A 14,528-nucleotide genomic window follows, 5' to 3' on the forward strand; every position below is an offset into this window, starting at 1 on the left:
AGACCATGTGTGTATCTTCTCTGGAGAAATATTCATTCAAGTCATATGCCCATTTTTAAATGGGGTTATTTGTGTTTTTGTTATTGAATTGTAGTAGGTCTCTATATATTCTAAATATTAGACCTCATCAGTTGCATGGTTTGCAAATATTCTCTGTTTTTGTGTGTTACCTTTTTACCTTCTTGATAATGTCCTTTGAAGAACAAAAGTTTTGATTTTGATGAAGTCAAATGTATCTGTTTTTTCTTTTGTTACTCATGCTTTTGTTTTCACATTTAAAAATGCACTGGCAAATTCAAGATTATGAAGATTTAGCGCTATGTTTCTTCTAAGAATTTTATGGTTTTCTCTCTTCTATTTAAGTCATCGATCCACTTTAACTTTTGCATATGATGTAACTACAGGTATAACTTCATTTCTTTTTCTCATGGATATCCTGTTGTCCTAGCACCATTTGTTAAACAGCCTGACCTTTCTACCTTGAACAATGGCACCCTTGTTGAAAATCAACTGGTTATAGATGTGTGGGTTTATTCCTGGATTCAGTTTTACCCCATCGGTGTATACGTCTGTCCTTATGCCAGTACCACACTGTTCTGATCACTGTAGCTTTGTAGCAAGTTTTGAAATTAGAAAGTGTAAATTCTCCAGTCCTTTGGACTGAGCTGTGTCCTCCCAAATTCATATGTTGAAGCCCTAACTACATACAAATATGTAGTAACATCATACAAATATGATGATATTTGGAGATAAGGCCTTTGGGAGGCAATTAAATTTAAAAGAGTTCGTGAGGAGAGGGGCCTCATGATAGGATTAGTGCCTTCATAAGAAGCAGCACCAGAAAGCTTGCTTTCTGTCTCTCACTGTCTCTGTCTGCCGTGGGAGGACACAGAGGGAAGGCAGCCATCTTCAAGCCAGGAAGGGAGCTCTCACCAAAGTCTGACCATGCTGGTACTCTGATTTCTGGCTTCCAGCCTCCAGGACTGTGAGAAAATTAATTTCTCTTGTTTAAGTTACCCAATCTGTGGTGGTTTTTTGTTTTTTGTTTTTTTTTAATGTCAGTCTGAGCTGACTAAGACATGTAATTTTTTATTATTTTTCAAGGTTGTTTTGGATAGTGAGGGCCCCTTTCCATTCCTTATGAATTTGAGAATTTTTTTTTCCATTTCTATTAAATGGTTGATGGACTTTTGTTAGGGATTATATTGAATCTGTAGGTTGTTTTGGTATTGTAATTAAATTAAATTTTCTCATGTACATGGGGACGCTTTTTCCATTTACTTAGGTCTTCTTAAATTTCTTCCGTCAATACTTTGCTGTTTTCAGCATAGAAATCTTATACCTCCTTGGTTAAATTTACTCCTAGCTATTTTATTCTCTTGGATGCTACTGTAAGTGGGATTTTAAGAATTGGAGGGGGGATCATATTGCTGTAGTATAGAAACACAACCGACTTTTTTGTATTTTTCTTTGTTGAATTTATTTATTAGCTCTAGTATGGCTTTTTTGTGTGTGGATTTAGGGGGAATTTTCTATATATAGTATTATATCATCTGTGAGTAGGGAGTTTTGCTTCTTATCAATTTTGGATGCCTTTTATTAGCATCCTCCTTTTTAATGTATGGAAGACAATTTGCTCTCTCGAGATATTTTTGAGAAATGTAAAACTTTTGTACTGTAAGATAATTTTCATCTGTCAAATTGCAAAGATTTTTAACAAGCAAACATTGGGTAAGAGCATTAAAAATGTGAAACTCAGCTATGGACGAGGGAAATTAATCAAACCTTTCAGAAAACTAATGTATAAGCATAGTACTGACTGGCAAATTTACTAATAGGCTATATCTTTAGGAAATAATTTAAATATTTGCGATGATCAATATATGAGAATGTTCACTGGAGCATTATTCATAATAGGATTCTTTTAATACAACTTAGATGTTTAGCAGCAAAAGATTGTTAAACAGATTATAAATAAGTCAAGATACCACCCTTTGTAATTATCAAAATGTTTGCTATGGAAGTAGTTTCATAATATATTACATTGAAAAAGTTTGAAAAAGCTATTTCTTCTCCATCCTTACCCTCTTTCTGTTCTCTTTATTCGCAAATGGGTAATTAGTTATATATGCCAAAATATTAGTAGCATTAGTCTCTGGTTCCTGGGATTAGTTACAATGTTATATGGGTCTTTTCCCTTATAAGTTTCCCTTATAAGTTTTTGTATACTTATTATTTATGATTTTTAATAAGGAAAGAGACAAACATACTACCTGAAAAGGTCTTACTAACCGTAAGAAAACATTTTCTCTCAGAATCTACATGTTATCATTTTGAAATAATTAACCTTTAAATTTTTCTTACCATTTCACTTTATTTTCATCTGGAGAATTAGTTCTCTCATGGAGTGTGTCATAGTGAGTCAATGGTGAAAAGAAGAGGAGGAGAGAGTTTCTAGTTGATACCTATAATATGTATATATATTTTGCTGGAGCTAACTGTTCTGCAGCATGCTCTTCATGAAAGCTTTTAACAAATCTGATGGAAATACAAGTTTGCTTTCCATGGGTAAGGGAGGTAAACTGAGAGTTTGTAATTAGCATATACAAACTACTATATACAGAACAGATAAACAACAAGGTCCTATTGTATGGCACAGGGAACTATATTCAGTAACTTGTAACAACCTATAATGAAAAAGAATATTAAAAAGAATGTGTGTATATGTATGTATGACTGAATCACTGTGCTGCACACTGGAAACTAGTGCAACATTGTAAATCAACTATACTTTAATTAAAAAAAAAATACTAATGGAAATAATCACAACATCCAGGTACAGGAACTTAAGTGAGACAAAGCTAACAGGAATGCCAGGGAAAAAGTTATGATACTTAACAATAGAAAAATGGATGAATTTTAACTTAAATTAATAAATGTAGGCTAAATTAATTATAATTGCAGATTAAAAAGTCTGTTCAGTATGTAAGAAACGGGTGGTATTGAAGAAAGTAAACAATTCCTGTTATAATGTCACATTTTGAATCTGAGGTCAGTGACTACAGAGGAAGAGAAATATTCCTGGCTTCTGTTTACAGATTTTTGGTTAGGAAAATCACAAATCCTGGTGAAGTATTCTGTTAAGAATGAGAATCCCTTTAAATGTTATTGTTCCTTAGTTCTCTTTTACTCCTCAAAATGTTGTCATTTTTTTTTGAAAAAATGAGAAGCTTATTAACATACCTATGTAACCTGTGTATTTATTTGTCTTGAAGTTTAAGCATCTCTGTTTTCTGAATTTCTACAACCATTTCTACATTAACTTGGTCAATACAGACATTAAGCGGTACTTAAATGATAGGCATAAAATGTACAATATGTTTAACCTGGCTGAGTTAACGTTACTGGAAGTCTTTGCATTTTGATAATCTCCAATATTCTACACTTGACAATTTTTAGGCTACTTGAAATATAGTTAGTTTCTTCTGCCAGAAGTACATGAGAATGTAAATTAGTTAATACTTTATCTCCTGTTAATGTGGCATGTCAAAAATGAACAGAGTTTGAACCCAGAGGCCTGAAAAAATTATACTGTGGCATAGTACAAATCTCAGAATTGTCTCTTGGTAAGATTTTCATCTTTTGATACTATGTGGCTATTTAAAACATATGATTTAGATTTGTAACCTCTTATTTTGCTAGTATGGCTCTGATCCAATAAGCAGTAATAGAGAGGTCGGAATCCTATCAACCAAAGGAAGAGAGGTAGTAACATTTGTTGTCAATGTCCATGTCATCATTTTCAACCACCCCATGCACATCAGTGACTCTAACCTATTTGCATTTTATAGAACTGTTCATGCTCTCTCAGATCACTAAGCCTTTGTGTGTGTATAAAAATAAATATATACACATACATATATATATATGATTTCCTTCTTTATTCTGTATCCTGTTATTCTCTTTACATTTTTTTATTCTCTTCTTCTCAGTGTTGCTTGCCCTTTTTGTTCGATTAAATTTTTATTTGTTCAACCACTTTTTCCAAGGCCCTTGTTACTCTTTTAAATGTGTTATTTGTAAATGGCATAAAGCTATGTTATGTTTTTATGCCAATATGAATGTACTTGGCTTTTAATGGGAAATTTCAGTCCATGTTTAATGTAATGCAATAAATAATAAAACTGATTTTATTTTTCACAAATTTTAAAATGTTTATTATTTTTATGTTTTAGATTATAACTGGTTTCTTCCTATGTTTTCTCTTTATTTCAAAAATTCTTATTTAGTATTTGTAAATCATATATACAGATTATTAATTATATCCATATCTATTGTATTATCTATCAGATCTGTTTATTGATTAATACTGTTTCTATTCTGTCTCACCTTTTCCTATTCTGAAAATTTCATTCTGAATTATTACTGTCTGAAAAGAATATTTTCTTAAATACTTTTTCAGAAGGGGCATGCAAGTGATACGTTCCTTACATCTTTTTACATCCACATTTATATCTGACAGATAAATGCTATCTTGGATGGATACAAGATTCTTGGTTCAAATTACTTTTTTTTTTTTCTCAGTGGTCCACTGATGTTATTCTGCCATCTTGTGCACTGGTGGTGAGCCCAATAACACGAATGACAGCAATGACATTCTTTTTTTTTTTTTAATTCTTAATAACAAATTCTTTTGTCCTGGAAGCTTATAAGATGTTTCTTGTTATCTGTACTAAGTTATGCTTTGGGGTGTGCCTTTTCTCATAGATTCTGTCCAGAATGTATTGAGCCTATCTGCAGTCCCGAGTTCTTCTACAGCTCAGGGACATTTTTTCCTTTTAATAGTTTAATTATTGCCTGTCTTCCTTATGTTCCTTTTTATTTCCTCTGAACTTCTATGATTCTAATATTTAGCCTCACAAATTCATTCTCCACATCTTTTATACTTTCTGCTCTTTATCAGGCCATCACTTTGGTAATTAACAGTATCATATTCTGTTCAGTCAATAAAATCACTAAGTTGATTTTATTTGAGAAAATCATGCTTTTTAGTTCCAAAAATTTTGTATTTGATGCTGCCCTTGAATCTTAATGTTCTTACTGTTTCTTTTCAGGTTTTGTCCTTCTCCTCCATGTCAGAGCTAGTTCTGAGTGCTCTGCCTTTTCTTTTTTGCCCTGATGTCTAGCACCCTTTGGTACATCATTGTTTACTTTGTCAGCAAATGGCAGCTCAGCTCTGACTTCTGGGATATACCACTTCAGCAGTGCTGTGGCGGCTGAACCTACTCGTATGGCCTGGCGCTGTAGCAGGAAGAGCCTGTCAGTCTCCTAGGGACTTGCCACGTGGAAGCCTCTCTGCTCCCTGGTCTCTTCACACTTCTCAGGCTTAGAAGTAGAGAACACTCAAGTCAGGTTCTTCAGCCTCTCTGCAGCTCTTTGAGGAGCAGTGAGGCAAAGCACAATTGAGGGAACGAACACTGCCCTTTCACAGGGTGAGGATACAGACCCAGGAGTTCACAGGTCCCTGAGAACCCAGCCTCTTCCTAAAGAGCTCTTGGCTGACTTCCTGGGGAGATATCTCTCTGCACTTACTTCTCAGTCAGATTCCGTGGAGCTGGGGCCTTGCTTGCACCCCCTTGGCCTTGCCTCCCTGCTGTCTAGAAAGTGGGGAGATTTGGGTAAGGAATCAAGATCAGACTAGCTTACCTTCTTTGCTTCAGATTTGTATTTTGGCCCAGAATTCCTTGGGGTTCTATTATCTTAAATTGGCTTCCTTTCACCTTTTATTTGCACTGGAAAAATAGGGGACTGTGCAATAGTCTAGACAAGAGATTCTGAGAGCCGGAGTTAGGTAGTAACAATGAAGATGGAGACCTGTGGATAATGTACATTAATTCTGAAGGTTAAATTGACAGAATTGTCTAAGGTATTAGACATGAGGCTGAGCAAATGAAAGATTTCAAGTATGATGTATAGGAATTTCCAGGTTTAGTAGCAGGATAGATGGTTATGCATTTTCTCAGGTATGTTGAGCTGAATCATGAATTCATGGTTTATATTTGTTAAGTTTAAAAGTCTGTGACATTTAAGGGATAGGTCAAGGAAGGATATGCATTTGTAAGCCTGGAGCTCACAGAGAGATCAGGCCTCCAAGCATACATCTGGGAGCTATTAGAATAAAGGGGATCTTCAAATCCGTGGGATGGGTTGCTCTAATCATGCTACCTATCTATTGAACATCTTTTATAGAGTAGATATTATAGTAGGCATGGGGGTATATAATAGTGAGTAACATAGATCTGTGGAAGTTTTATTATGGTGGGAGGTAGAGGACAATGAAGATCAAGACCAGAAACTGAATCTGAGTAACTGATAGATATAGAAGTCTGGTTGAGGAAGGTTACCTAGGATAGGAGAGTAAAAGGAATTGGCCAGTGGGTAATAGAAAGCTCAAGAGTGTTCCAAAAGCGGAGGTTTTCAAGGAGAGTGTTGTTAACTGTGTTGAGTATTGCTAAGTAGTCCAGTACTACTGGACTAACACAAGAAAGAGTTCATAGCTTAGCAATGGAGATTATTGATACCTGTAGAAAACTCTGGTGGTGGTAATGTGAGGGCACCAGGTTGAAGCAGGGTGTGGAGTGAATGAGTGTGGAGACGCAGAGACACTGAGTGAGACATTTAAAAATTTTTTAACTATAAGATTGCTGGAAACATCATTTCCTATTTGGGAAAAAATTAGCCTGATTATCTTGTCTAAAACATCATTTAGAAACTTTTAAAACTTTTATACTGAAAAAGGACAGATGAGAAGCATAGAGACTCTTTTTTCACAGAATATCCATTAAGCATTTTTCATAATATTTACAGAATTTTGAAGGCTTTCCAGATAAAGAAGGATAGGATTTGCTCATATTCCATTAGATAGTTTTTTATAGTGTTGCAAAGTTATGATTAATCAATGATACCTCTCTGAACTGAAATGATTTAGGCATGTTTATTGTAACAATCTCTGATTAAGACAGACATAACAGATTCACATTTAAAAATACTCAATATCTAATGGTGATGCACCAATGTTTAGGATAATTGCAGTGTTCTGTAGCATTTTCTCTGTGAGGCGCTTTAGATTGACTGCTGTTAATGTATTAAAGACTTCCTTTGCTTAATGGTAAGATGTAGTCTTAGATTGCCAAGTAGAAGTGAGAGTGCACTTAACTAATGCATAATTCTCCCTGATGCTTTGTGTGGATAATTTCAGTAAATGAGCCTTACCAGTGAAGCACTGTTCAAGCCACCGCAGTGCTTAATTTTGACAATTTTTGGTTTTGTTGAATGATATATATCTTTGGAGTGGTTAAACAATGTTTAAATTGAGGTGATAACTAGTTCAGCATTATATATTGTATAGCTTACAATAAAAAAAATTGGGATATGATAAATACTCTATAGACAGAGGAAAAAAATTTTCTGGTGGAAAGTAGCTGCACAGCTAAGAAATATTGTCAAAAGTTACAATTAAATCTCTAATATTTGATATTGTACCTACACTGAAGTGGGATATTTTTAAATTACTATGGCATTCCTACAGGTGACATATTCATTTTCCCTTTGAACTGGAAAACTGGAAAATGCATAGTGATATCATCCAAAATTTTTTCTAGGTGAGGGAGGTTCACACATGTCATGCGTGTTGGAATAACCTGGAGCTGCTTTGCCCAAGGAATTGATAGGAATACATTGTCAGGATTCGTGATCAAACTCTATATTTGCAGGGTGGAGCTTGGATGAGTAAAAAAGCTTAGCTTCCTGTTTAATTGTAAACTTTTAAAATAAGATAGTATGTGAGCTTTAGGTTTTCAACTTGTTTTCATGTACTAAGAAAATACAACTCTTAACTTATATATTCACTGTGTTCCCTAAGCTTATGTAGAGGGTATTATTTGTAACTGAGAATAGGTTTGTTTGCAAGAATGGCTTAAACAGAATAGTTATACTCTAGGTCAGCTCACAGAGGTTCATTGAACTCATACAATAAGACAGATTTTCTTCCGTTATAAAATATAACCACACTGGAGTGAAAAAAGCAACATGAAACATGGCTCCTAATGTCATAGAGCATATTCCTGATTGGAAAAAAAAGAATAACCCAACACACCAATAACAATACAAATGCCAAATGAATGACATGTTGAAATTCTGTCTCGTGGCTTGAGTGGTGAGAGCAATATGGGTCATGGTGTTTAGAGTAAGTTTTGAGATCAGGTATATTTTGAAATAAACCTTTGAATAATGGGTAGAATCCAGGTAGATAGAAGGAATGGTGAGCATTGCAAGTGGGTGAAAAGAAACAAATGTTAATGACAGAAGATCAATTAGAGGCTTGGCATGGGAGGCTTATGAGTTAGATTAGTAAGTAAAGTATGAGAAAGTGAAATTTCATAGAGCTAAAATAGGCCAGTGACCACCCTGCCCTCCCCAGGCCCTTCCAGTGAACTAAACTGTGGGGCTCATAATTCTCTAGGTCTATTTTGGTTGTGTCCTCATCTGTGCCAGGAGGAACCTCCACTTGAAGTCAGGTGTTGATGTGACTCTTTCCTTAAGAGATCTGCAATGAGTCGAGGAACCTACACTTGGGTTTGAGAAGAGCCCTAGCCTCCCCCTCAGCTGCCAGAGAAACCTCACACGAGGATGACTGCCATGCTTCCTCGTCAGAAGCAGCAGCACAGCTACCTCGCCTTTACTGATTATCACATGTTTTTGGTCGTTTGCTTGTTTTCAGTGTAGCTCTCTGTTTAAGACAAAATGGCTCCATAATCTCTGAAAAATTGGAGATTAGTTGTTTAAATTTAACATATCAGGAGAAGGCTGAAACTTTCCTCTTTTCTTGCTTTAGCTAAAAACTTTACCAGGGGTAAGATACGTAACTGCATTCGCAGGTACACCCTCTTTCTTATATGTGTTTGAGGAATCATAGCTGCTCTGCCTAAGTGACCATTAGGTTATTGCACTAGGTTTTTTTGTGACACTGAGATATTCTCCTGTTAAATGTCAATGCATCCCTTCTGTGAATGCATGTGACAATGTATCTCCCCAGGAACATAGTCTTCATTTCATTGGTACTTGAATTTTTAATAATCCCAACCAGATGGACATCTGTCTTCTTCTCTAAATAGCAATGCTCTAGAGTTTGCTTATCCTGAGATTTTTTTTTTAACTTTTGTGATGAACTCTTTAATGATCAGTAGCAAAGGGATCCTGGAGTTCAGCTTGTTAATTAGCAGTACAGCTTCTGGCTAGTGTTAGTTCGAAAATAATTGATTTATATTTCAATGCTATACCATACACGTGTTCTCACACAAAAGTATTTGTTAATCTTGCTGCAAAGGAGCTTTTCAAAAAAACACTCTGTAAATTACATCTTGCATAAAACAAGTCAGAAAAGTAGGTGTTTACATTTTATTCATGTAGAAGATTAAGAGGATTGTTCTTATCCTAATTATAACTTCTTGTTACAGTATTTGCAATGTAATAACATGTACAATTTTCTCCTATGATTGTGGGTTATCTCTAAGAGACAAATTTAAATGAAGTTGAATTATAAATGAATGTAGGTATAGTATATATATTAGGGCACCACCAAACATTAGTGAGTAAATACTTGGTTGTAGATTTAAATTTATCACTGATTTGCTTACTGTCACAGACCCATTAAGACTTGTTTGACCACTAGTGTAGTGAAAAAGATATTGACTGAGTCAAAGATCTGGATTCTAGTATAATTCTGCCACTATTTGAAGTATGCAACCTTCGGTACATCATTTCTTTATTTCTCTCATTTGCTTTTGCAATCAATCTCTAATCTGTAAGGAAATTTGCTAAAAAATTACATGAATTGAAGTTTCTTTTACTCTATACTGCCATTTCCGGTGACCCCAATGAGCAAGAGGCTTGTGCTAGTCTTCTAATTTCAATGAACCTTACCTAAATATATTAAACATTATCATTTACATTTTTTAATGATTTTATATCAAGATATAGTTCTCTGGGCATTTCCATATCAATGGCTTTTAACTTCATTTGCAAAATAATAGCCTTTGTTAACCTTTACAAGAATTTATGACCATAATAGAGCAAATGTACATTTGGGCTTTTCCATTCATGTCGGTAAATAAATTGTGCTAAAATTCTAAAGAAGAATGTTTTAGGTGTTTCGGGTCCGAGAGGTGCTAGGGGAGTAATCAGATACTGTATTGTCTCCTTCTATGTCCTCTGCTTTCTATTCTGACCTAAACATGATCATTAGCAATTCTGATGAAGAATCAAATGGTGCAATTATCAAATGTATCCATAAATATGCTGAATGAAAATGCCAAACAATGCACTTAAAAATCATGATTTATCTCCAGAGCATTTCCAGGAATTACCAATACAACACACACTAGGAAAAAAATACATAAAAGCCTGGGTGTTGGTAAAACAACAAAATCAACAAGACAAACCAGATACATAGAAACAAATTTTTTTAAAGCTTCATAAGAGAAAACAGATAGATGCTCTTAATTATTCACAAATTAGGCTGCATTAACATAAGTAGACTATTTCAATGTCAGAAGGGGATATTCTTACTTATGCCACATCTAGAGAACTGCATTTGATTCTATCTTTAATTCTTGAGCTTGGTAAGCTTTTGCATAGTACCGTATCTAATAAGAGACATTCCCAACCCTGGTTGCCTTTCAAAATTACCTTTGAAGCTTTCTAAAACAAAATATGGTAGAACTCTACCTTACGTAGTTCTGGGATGTATGCAAACAGCTGCATTATCTTCATGCTGATACCTAGCCAGCACCAGCTGACAAAGTAAGCACATGTCTAAGAGACCTCGATAGGAACACAAAATTAATTAACTTGGCCTTACACAATAATGTTAATTATAAGAACTACCAAATAGTGAACAATTTCAATGAGTTAAGTGGCTTACATATATTGTTGCATAAAAACTTATAACAATATTCCTTTTTAATGATAACTAAGCTTCAGTGATATGAAATAATTTTCCCCCAATAGTATATTTAACAAGTAGCTTCCTTGATTTCAGAGTTTTTTGTTTTGTTTTGTTTTGTTTTTTCATTTTAGTCACTGCATTATAGCACTGGAAAGGCTACTAGTAGATGATCTGGGATGATGGAAGGAATTGTAGTTCTAACTCACATTGGCAGTAGGCTTGAAGTAGGAACTCTCAGGCATTGGGTCAGAAAGGACATGGGTGCCCTAGTGGACACTGGGAATCAGAAGGAGTCACAGTTCCAGTCTCAGAGCCCTAGTGAGACCAGGGGAGGGCAGAGCTGGAGAGGACCTTTCAGCAGTAAAATGGTACCCATCTGTCTTTGTAGTAGAAATCTCACAGAAAAAAGAAAAGGCAAAGGAAAATCCTTTTCTCATCTTGCCTATTCTGGGCATCAGAATGGAAACCTCAGTCATGAGGTAGTTATCCGTGGTGGGGTATCCAGTTCTTCCTAATGGCTGGTCTTTAATGCTACAGCTAAGGAGATGCATGGTTCTAGCTTGGCATTTGTGTCTTAAGTTGACTTGGTCCTACATCACTTGTGCTGGGATTTCTGTTTCTTGCTATATGGTCTATACTATTAGTTAAAAATATTCTGTTTGCTTCATAACCGTGTGTGTGTGTGTGTGTGCACATGCACGATTCTGCAAGCCCTCTTCTAACCTCAGGGCTCTCTCTACAATTTCTTTGGAAACTGTTGTATCCATGAAGCCAGTTTAAAAAAAAAACTATTTTGGGTGTCGAGACTAGCCGTGAGATCAAGACAGTTTCTCATATGGCAGCAGAGTGTTCTTAAAATTAGTGGAAAGAGTTTACCTCACGGAAACCAGACTGGTGCAGTGATGACTGTGTTGCTATCAGAGAAACAGAACAGCACTTGGAAATGAGGGTGGGCTGGCAGAGCAGTTCTAAGCCACATTAGCTTGGTTAGGACAGGACAAGCTCAGAAGGACGTGGTTGTGGCTACAGTGGGAGTGGCTGGTTAGCTCACTTTGTCATCATAGGACTAATGAGGAGACGCCTAGGCGGGCAGGGGTATACACTTACTCAGCATTCGAATGGTTATTATTTATAGCTCCATGAAGACACAGGTGAACTTCCTTTGACCAAGCAACTAGAAGCTTCAGTTTGAACTAAAAGTTCATGGATTTTAATTGGAATCTCAGTTACTCCACTGTTATGTATGACCCAGGAAATAAAAGTCACACCGAAGGCATAAAAGACATAAAGAAGACATACTCTTTTTCTTCAAAAGCTTTTATTTTTGGTTTATTTAATTTTGGAAAAACATTATTCATTTCAGAAATTGTATCCTCTCAGTACACCACTTTCTTTTATTTATTAATTAATATGCTAATTGCATTGTGAAGAAAAATACATAAAATGTGCTTTAAAAAGGTGAAACATTTCTGATTAGTGAGTGTTATGATAGTGGTGGGAAATTATTTCAGAGAAAGAATGACTGCAAAACAAAGACAAAAACAAAACAAAAATGAGAAATGGGCACAAATGACTGTACATATATTTATTAGCAAATAGCAAAATAACCATGAGGGACTAAAAAGTACAACCATTTTGCAGGGAACTTTTGATAAAATTTAGATTGATGTATGAAGATACATCAGAAGGAAATGTCTATTATTGTGGCATTTGAAATATAAGATCTCTGAGTCTCAAAATGCTGTTGAAGCCAAACAAATATACTTATTCATGATTCATTTTTTTGCATGTTACTATGTTAATGTTGGGCATCACTGAGAGATTCTGATACAAGGGCCTTGTTTATGCCCTCGATGAGCTTAGTGATTTTTGAGGCAAATTCAATTCATATTTGAATGCAGTTTTCCTCAATAAATTCATGTCATAATGAATATAGAAGCCATAGAAATAATGATTTATTCTTCTTCTGTGCACAATGTGTTATTGATTTTTCTTTGTCGGCAAAAATTAACTTACCCTTTTAACTTCCCAAGACAAAATAAGCTAACCCACCTACTCTTTCACTGGTGCCATATTAGAATGATCTCTTCCATAGGCTGCTTTGTTTTTTTAACATATGGCCACAATAATTTTATTAAATACTCACAAATTACTCATATGAGTGCTGAAACCCTTCAGGTTTGTGGTCAGTGCAATTTTTATATTTTAACAATTCTGAGCAAGATAAACGTCCCCATAAGATAAGAAGACTAGTCCGTGTCTAAATTGTTGTGAATGTGTGTGTTGAAATATAAGGAGAAAAAACATCCTAGAGTTAGTGAAGTTCTGAATACCTTATATTATGAAAGTTGTGCTTTAGTGGGTTTTGAAATTGGATTTAGAGAATATTAAGGCAAAAGATCAATAGAGATGGATTTTTTTACAGAGAGAGCAAGCACGTTATCATTGCTTAAGGAATACCCATATTGTGTTTCTAACTTTTTAACAAGTATTCTGGTATCATTGAAATAGAAAGTCCATTCTTAAAATTTCAAATCATATAATTGAAAGTTCTTGTTATTCTTTGACCCTTTAACAAGTAAAATTATATGACTTGTTAAGAATATTAAATTTCACTCTTACAAAAGTATACCCATAAAGGGAGTATTTATAACCCATGGTGATGGTTTCCATCTGTTTCCAAGTGGTCTTTTATCATTCTGATATTACATAGAATAATAATGAAAATAGTGTTTCAGGATCATCTGGTTATTGCCAATTTCTAGAGCTACCATTGACATTGTAATCTATGTGAATGGTCATTTATGGAGGTCTCTAGTGCATAACCCCCCATAGGAGTATTTGCCATTGTAATTATTTTTAGAAAATGGTAATTTTCAGTTTATTTTTAAAATATGATTTTACTTTACATAGGGCATAATATCTTAATACAATTTATTTTCTATCTTTTAAACTTATCTTTGAAGCAATTATTTACTAAGTACAAGACATGAAAATATCTGCAGTATGTTTCTTTTTTGTTTATTTATTGGTTTATGTGTCTCAATACTTATTATTAATTTTTTTTGTTAATGGCGGTACTGGGGATTGAATCCAGCACCTCATGCATGCTAATAAGCGTGCACTCTACCACTGAGCTATATCCCCCATCCCCTGGAATATGTTTCATTTGACCTCTTTCACATGTAGGTTAATCATTTCTATCTCCCGCATCTCCTTTGCATAGCGCAAAAATAGCGTAACTCTCTAGGACACACATATTATCTTGAGGTTTATTAGTGCCATTGATTTCCTCTTCTTTGCCTCCATCTAGCAGTCGATGCAATGTCAATGGTCTTTTGGTAAATTCTTTTCCTACATATTTTATACTGGCCCACAACAAGCCAAGCAGAACAGACAGATGGTATTCATTTACTATTCAAAACTATTTTTCTGGTAAATATAAATCCTAATACCCATATAAGTTTGTGGTCTTTCTGCAGGGATACAAAGAGCAAATCAGGAAGTATAGCACTTTGAATTT

The sequence above is a fragment of the Vicugna pacos genome, chromosome 8, assembly GCF_048564905.1.
Source record: "Vicugna pacos chromosome 8, VicPac4, whole genome shotgun sequence".
NCBI classification, from domain to species: domain Eukaryota; kingdom Metazoa; phylum Chordata; class Mammalia; order Artiodactyla; family Camelidae; genus Vicugna; species Vicugna pacos.